The 7,356-nt window shown below is 48.5% G+C and overlaps 1 pseudogene; it reads left to right on the top strand.

Moving 5' to 3' along the window:
- The first annotated feature begins 1,758 nt into the window (after positions 1–1,758).
- Positions 1,759–4,299, top strand: LOC103726613 (annotated as a pseudogene).
- The last annotated feature ends 3,057 nt before the right edge of the window (positions 4,300–7,356 follow it).

Genomic DNA, 7,356 nt, shown 5'->3' with positions numbered 1-7,356 from the left:
TCCTGCCTCCAGGTTCCTGCCCTGAGTTCCTACCTTGGGCTCCCTGATGAACTGTGACCTGGGAGATGTAAGCTGAATAAAGCCTTTCCTCCCCAAGTTGGTATTGGTCAGAGTGTTTTGTCACAGCAATGAAGAACAAACTAAGACAGGGATAAAAATGTCTCTGGATTTTACAAGGATGGCAGGGAAAGTGACAGACATGACGTGTGAGCAGCCGGCCTGGGATCTGTCATTCTCTCCTCATCAGAGACTGGTCGCTCCATTTTCTCAGGCAGGTCCTTCCTTCCTTCCTTCCTTCCTTCCTTCCTTCCTTCCTTCCTTCCTTCCTTCCTTCCTCTCTCTCTGTCTCTCTCTGTCTCTCTCTCTGTCTCTGTCTCTCTGTCTCTGTCTCTGTCTCTGTCTCTGTCTCTCTCTCTCTCTCTCTCTCTCTCTCTCTCTCTCTCGTTTAGACACCATTTCCCTGTAGCCCCTGCAGTCCTGTTGTCCCGGAACTCACTCTGTAGACCAGTCTGGCCTCAATCTCACAGAGATCCTCCTGCCGCTGCTCTGCCTCTGAGTGCTGGGATTAAAGGCGGCTCTGCATCTCTGGTTCCTGGTTGGCCCCTGCAGCCTTTCCCACTTTGCTCTCCTCTCCCTTTTCAGCACTTTTTTTGTCTGAAGTTTGTCCTTGACCTTGGTCTTTTTGGGCAGGAGTGGGTTTGGCCGACAGCATTGCCAATCTGTTCTTGGGCTCCTCCTTGACCTCTGCCTCTGACCTGACCTTCCAGGTGGGAGGTGGGACAGCCACTGGTTTGTTTTTTTGAGACAGGATTTCCCTATATAGCCCTGGTAGCCCTCACGATGTTGCCCCATCAAAGAAAATGTATTTGTCATTTTCCTGGGAATATCAGTCCTCTGAACAACAGGCAAAAATGAGGAATTTTCAAGAAGTCAGGACAACACAACACTGGGAATGAAAGTATGGGGAAATTTTCCTGGAGTCTGCCTGAATATTGCAACAAGCATATTTTCTAAACAATTACTGAGTAACCCTTTAAAATCTTCTCTATTGAGATCTATTTGAGCGTTCCAATGTGAAAGAGCACATTCGGAGTCCTGCCATGGTAGCTATGTACATATCTGAAGAATTATTCAAAACCCTCAGGGCTATGAGTCCCGCCTGCTCGTCCTGCCGTCACATTACAATGAAGTTCAAGGGAGAAAACCATGAAGAAGAAGAAAAAAAAAAAAGGCCAGATTCATTTTCGATGAATTTTTGTTCCCTAAAATTTTAAAATAACCACACAGCTTATAAAGTTGTCTTCCAAAGCAATATTTGGGAGACACGCAAAGAACATGCCCGTTCGTTTCAGATTGGAATGATGCAGACACAAGTTCATTTTACACACTTTCATACATTAATAGCTATGATTCTCACAAATAAATCCTTTAGGAGGCAAACTGACATGGCACTTTACAAAGAGGGCAAATGAGCGGTGAGCAGTCTAGGATTTGCACAGTATTTATCTGGCGTCTGCTTTGGGGTTGCAAAAACTGGCTTCCTTAGTGGTTAAGACTTGTTTGTATTGCAGAGGACCAGGATTTGGAGCGCAGCGCCCAAGCATCTGTAAGCATCCTAAGCATCTGTAACTCCAGTTCCAGCTGTTCTGATTCCCTCTTCTGGCCGACGCATACACCTGTAAGCAAGTGGTACACATACAATCAGGCACACACACATACACAGAAGTAAAAAGCAAAAAGTCCCATCGCCTGCTGGGCATGCGCATTGCGAGCCCCCCTGTAGCTGTGCAAATTTGCGAGGAGTGGGGGAGGGTCCTCGGTGGTCGTGGAGCAGACCGCGCATGCTCCGGGAGTGCAGGGTCCAGGGGAGCAGCCAGGGGCGCCTGGGCCACAGGAGGCGGAGGACGCCGAGGACACCGTCTGCTGAGACCCTCCCTGCCCGCGGTGCGCACCCGACGGGGCGGGGAGGGGCTGCGGGCCTGGCCTTCCGGGCGAGGGGGGTTCCTCCCCGGGGCGCAGCGCGGTGGGCGGGAGATTGGCAGGCCGCAGACCCAGTGCCCGGAGCCGAGTATCTGCGGGTCCGGGCCGTGCACCACCTGCCCCGTGACTCGGCAGGCGGCGGAGCCCCGCGAAGCCTGGGTTCGAGACCAGCCTCTTCCTGCCCCGCTGGCCCCGAGGCCCGGAGCCTGGCGCCGGGGACCGCCCTCCGCAGCAGTGTCCCTGGTCCGGGCGCTCCTTGCTGCTCAGCCCGCGGATGCGACTGTCCCTCCGCAGAAGCCTCCTGAGCCTCCGCGGGGGCGCCCAGGCGCCGGTGCTCCAGCGGTGGACGAGCGACAGCTGGATCCGGTGCAGAGCACGCGGGGACCCGAGGAGCTCCGCCGTGTAGAGGCCAATGGACGGCTGGAGGGTGGGGCGGCGGAGGTGGGCGTGCAGCGTGCTCCCGGCCCCTGCCTCTCCGCTGCTCAGACCCTGGCTGCTCCTCAGGAAGCCTCTTCAGAGACCCCGCGGGACCCTCGGTCACAGCAGCAGCAAAGAGGACCTCGCTGAGGGCTGCCCTTCCTCCAGCCACCGGAGGACAATCGGGAAGCTGCGCAAGTGGATCTTCAAAGGACGCCGGCTGCCCCTTGGGATGAAGGGTTGCGCCCAGACAGGACCCAAAGCCCCCCCCACCCCCCCACCCACTGCCCTTCCTCCAGCCACCGGAGGACAATCGGGAAGCTGCGCAAGTGGATCTTCAAAGGACGCCTGCTGCCCCTTGGGATGAAGGGTTGCGCCCAGGGCACAGGACCCAAAGCCAACCCCGCCCCGCCCCCGCAACCCACTTGGACACTTGGAAACTGTGCGAAAACCACATCCTCTCAGTGACTCCGGACCCAAGGATCACATTGACAGGCTTATTTGAAAATGTCCATGGGTCTTCAATGAAGAAAAGAGAACATCAAGGGCTAGAGGTGACACCGAGCCTCATAAATCACTTAACAGCATCACTGTTTCAAAGAGCGCAGCTGCCTGTACCCGAGTTCTCTGAGATCCCAGAGTCTGGAAGAAAATAAGAAATGCCAGGATGGAAGTCACTCCTCTGTCTCCCCTGTGTCTCCAACCAAACGGATGGAAGTCACTCCTCTGTCTCCTCTGTGTCTCCAACCAAACATCAGCTATCAGAGCCCTTCTGTAAATCTCCAGACGAACACTGCGGACACGGTGTGTAATGGTACAACCTTCTCATTGTCAAGAAACTGTTGTTCAGACTTTAGTGAGGACAGCGATGCCGATGATGGAGAAATATGGTACAACCCATCCCTGAGGATGATGACATTGGTGTATCTGGTACTTTGAGATTCAAAGAGGCAAAACCTGCTGCTCTCAGCAGGAGCCTGTTGTCTGCTGGAGACCTGATCACGGCAGAGCCCTGCGCTGAGGACTTGCTGCCTGCCCAGCACACTGGTGATGTTCGGACTGCCAGTCAAATGGCATGAATTCCATAGACGTCGTCCATTCTGCGGAAGTCGCAGCAGTGCAAGCAGAGGTCAAGACCCAAGACAGAAGAAGGTGTAGTGGTCGAGGACAGTCCCATGTTGACACCTGCCTTTTTAGGTCCTAGGACTTTAGCTTCTACAAATAGGACTGAACTTGGAGCTATGGACAGAATAAAATCTCCACGCGCTGTGAGGAAACTGTCCGTGAAAATGAAAAGTGCCAGAATCAGCAGGAACTGAGCACCAAGGGAACCTCGCAATATACAAACAGTCCAGATAACATTCCTTCTTTGTCTAAATGGAGCTGTTGAGAAATTCCTCACACTGTGCCTGCCTTCTGGGAACCCAACCCACAGCTGCCAAGAGGAAGGTCATAAACGGGTACCATCCAGAGCCACTGTATCTTCTCAGAAGAAAATTGCTGCAAGCTCCAAGTATTCCTGTAAAGGGGGTCACCTCGGTGACGTGACTCACACGAACTTATACCTAAATCTAGCAAACATGGATTAGAACCCAGATTTGGAAAAGGAAAAGAAGCCATTCCAAACAGTTGTAGCAAAAATGAAATAGAGTTGCCTTTAGACATTACAGCTTTTCGGATCGGCACAAAAGCTCACAGGACACATCCAGGCTCATGAGTGAACATTTCTATGCTGCAGAGGATTTAAAACCACCCTGGATAGATTTCAAAGATCTTTTCTGTGCAATTCAGATGGACTCAGTAAACAAAGCAAGAACAGCTTTGCTCACATGTCCGATGCTTTTAGAGATGAACCACACTTTCAACACAGAAACTGAAAATGCACAGCATTTACACTTTTAAGGGAGGAGTTGGAGGGGAGGAAGTGGACGTGGATTTGATCAAAATACCTTATATGCAAGTATGAAATTCTCAATAAATGTTTTTAAATTTGAAAAAAAAAACAGGAGTAAGATCAAAATACCATGATATACATATATGAAGATATTATAGTGAAACCCATTATTTTGTTACTTATAAAAAAGGAAATTATGAGACCGTCAGAGAGTGCCAGGTTCTGGCCTCCCTCTGGCCTCCACCTACCAAAGGGCCTGAGAACCATGGGGACAACCTGACAGAGCCCGATCCTGCCTCCACATGGTGGTGAGCTTCCCCTAATTGCGCCATACCATCCCCTTACCTGGGATTTGTGAGGCGCCTCCCCACTGAAGGGGTACTCCAATTGCCTCACCCTGTGGTCCCTGTTCAGCATGGAAGAAGCCAGAGTGGTCTGTGCCCCTATTCCCCATTGGCAATTTGGGTAACCCCTTCAGAGTATGATGTGATAAGAATAGGAGGTAGGAATTGGATAGGAAGTTAGGGTTAAACCCCAAAGAAATGTGGCCAGTTTCTTGGCTAAAAGTCAAAATGTCCTTAGGCCTGTTAGCAACATACTCTGTTCCAAAGGCCAAAAATGTCAAAAGTATTTGGGAGCTTCTATCTAATCATTAAAAGATTTTAGGGTTGAGCTGGGCATGGTGGTGCACGCTTGTAGTCCCAGCACTTGGGAGGCAGAGGCAGGAGGATGTCTGTGACTTCAAGGCCAGCCTGGTCTACATAGTGAGTTCCAGGACAGCCGGGGCTACAGGGAGACCCTGCTTCAAAAAGACAAAAAAAAAAAAAAAAAGATTTTAGGGTTACCTCTTCAGAGGGGGGAATGTTGGATGGGAGGGAGTGGGCATGGATTTGATAAAAACACCTTATATACATGTATGAAATTCTCAATAAAGTTTTAATTTAAAAAATAGCCAAAAGTTCATTGAAGACAAAAAAATTATTTTTGAATACTTGGTCAATAAGCATAGACTTTTAAAGCTGAGCTTTAAATTCTCTTCTGAAATGGAATGTTTTCTTAAACAAAGTCTTTTATTCTGATTTTATACCTCTCTCTCTTGTCTTAACTGGGAGTCCCAGGTTCCTAATGCTAATGTCCTTATGTGTGGGATAGCTGCTGCCCCACATGACTGTTTCAGAACAACAAAACCTATTTTCAGTCTTTTTGAAACAGGGTCTCCGTGTAGCACCATCTGGCCTGGAATTCACTATGTAGACCAGGCTGGCCTTGAACTCACAGAGATCTGAGTGCCTTTGCCTCCCAAGTGCTGGGATTAAAGGTATGCACCACCATGCCCGGCAAAACCCAGTATTTTTAAAAAATACTTTATTTATTATTTTTATTTTTATGCGTATGAGTGTATTACTCCCATGTCATGAAGTGTCATGCAATGCTGTGGAGGTCAGAAGAGGGCTTTGGATTCCCCTGGAACTGGAGTTAAGGGCCATTCGTAGCCGCCATGTGGGTGCTGGGAATCGAACCAGGGGCCTCTGCAAGAACTGTCAGTGCTCTTAACCACTGAGCCACCTCTCCAGCCCCGAAAACCTATTTTTACAGTAAATATTTTGTTGTTCCTAGAGATTCTTTTTGTGAGTTCTATCTCATTAGGGATGAGTAATAAAATAAAAGCAACAGTGTACAAACAGAAACACACAACAAACGGAAACACGCAACAAACAAGAAGGCTGCTTATCCCACACAAACCAACTCCTTTTCCACTTGGTCCAGCGTATTCTGTTTAGATGCAGCCTCGGTGGCATAGCGACCCTCGATGCTGGACATCTGACCAGGGTGCTTGAAACCAAAGCAGGGTAAGGAAGACAGAGAAACAAGACAAAGTATTTCAGGTGCCTGTAACTTAAAACAATACATCTCACAGTGAACAAGTTTAAACACGTCATCAAGGAGCAGTCCTGGAGGGGAATTCTCAAACTGGGGACATTTCCTTGGCCAGGACCCTCTACCATTGAGAGGCGGAAGACACAGTATCTAAAGTCTCTTCTAGCTTTACCTACATGTAATCCAATTGTTTTAAGACAAACATATGCTGTTTTGAATTCACTAATAATTCAGTTCTCAAGTGTACACAGTGCATAATTTCACACATTTCAGAGACATACTGTAACCCCCTCCTTCAGTCTCCCCATTTATGTTCCACTTGACAGCCCTCCAGGAATTCACCAAGTGCTTGAGGTTTGAATTATTTTCCAAAGTAAACTGTGAAACCTTTCTACACGCATACTTTTCAGTGAGCGATTACATGTACTTAGGGCTGCCGTATGGGTGTCGTGGGAAGGTTAGACTTTAAATGAGAAAGATTTTGTTTGGCCCAGTTTGAAACTAAGCATAGGCAAATTTCAGTACTTCAGTTTCTCCTTTCATAAAATGTGAGGACCAGCCTCTCACGCCCCATCTGCAGTGTTTTAGGACGTTCTCCACATGAACAAGACAGCACTACTGACAGAGGTTTGGAAGGACTGGTGCTGTGCAGAAGGGCTGGTATTTTTCCAAGCTCCAGCTAATGTGGTTCTCTAAGGACGTGCATCTGGTATTATGGTCGCTGCCTTCTGCTATGTCCCCCAAGGACAGTATGCGCCCAGTGTTGACTGGGATGGGTGATGGACAGTGTCTGACAGCCCAGTGCTTCTTCAGATCCGTGAGCTAAGATGCTGAACCAATTCTGTCATGGAGGAAATCATTAAAAAATTAAAGGGGTTGGAGTTGTCTATCTCAGAAGTCAAGTCTTGTTTGAAAAGAAAAAAGAAAAGAAATTGTCATTCCCAGAAAAAGCAATTCATTCATCTGCTTGCCTTAATATTTTAATTCTTTTAAATTTTTATATTACGTGTATAAGTGTTTTACCTGCATGATGGAAATGCACCTGTGTTGACCAATGCCAGTGAAGGTTAGAAGAGAGTATCGGGTCCCTGGAACTAGAGTTATGGATGGTTGTTAGTTACCACATGAGTGCTGGGTACCAAACCTGGTCCTCTGGAAGAGCAGTCAGTGTTCTTAATCGCTTAACC

This window comes from Nannospalax galili, unplaced genomic scaffold (genome assembly GCF_000622305.1).
Source record: "Nannospalax galili isolate Female #2095 unplaced genomic scaffold, S.galili_v1.0 scaffold1509, whole genome shotgun sequence".
NCBI classification, from domain to species: domain Eukaryota; kingdom Metazoa; phylum Chordata; class Mammalia; order Rodentia; family Spalacidae; genus Nannospalax; species Nannospalax galili.
This window is presented reverse-complemented; position numbering and strand designations above follow the sequence as displayed.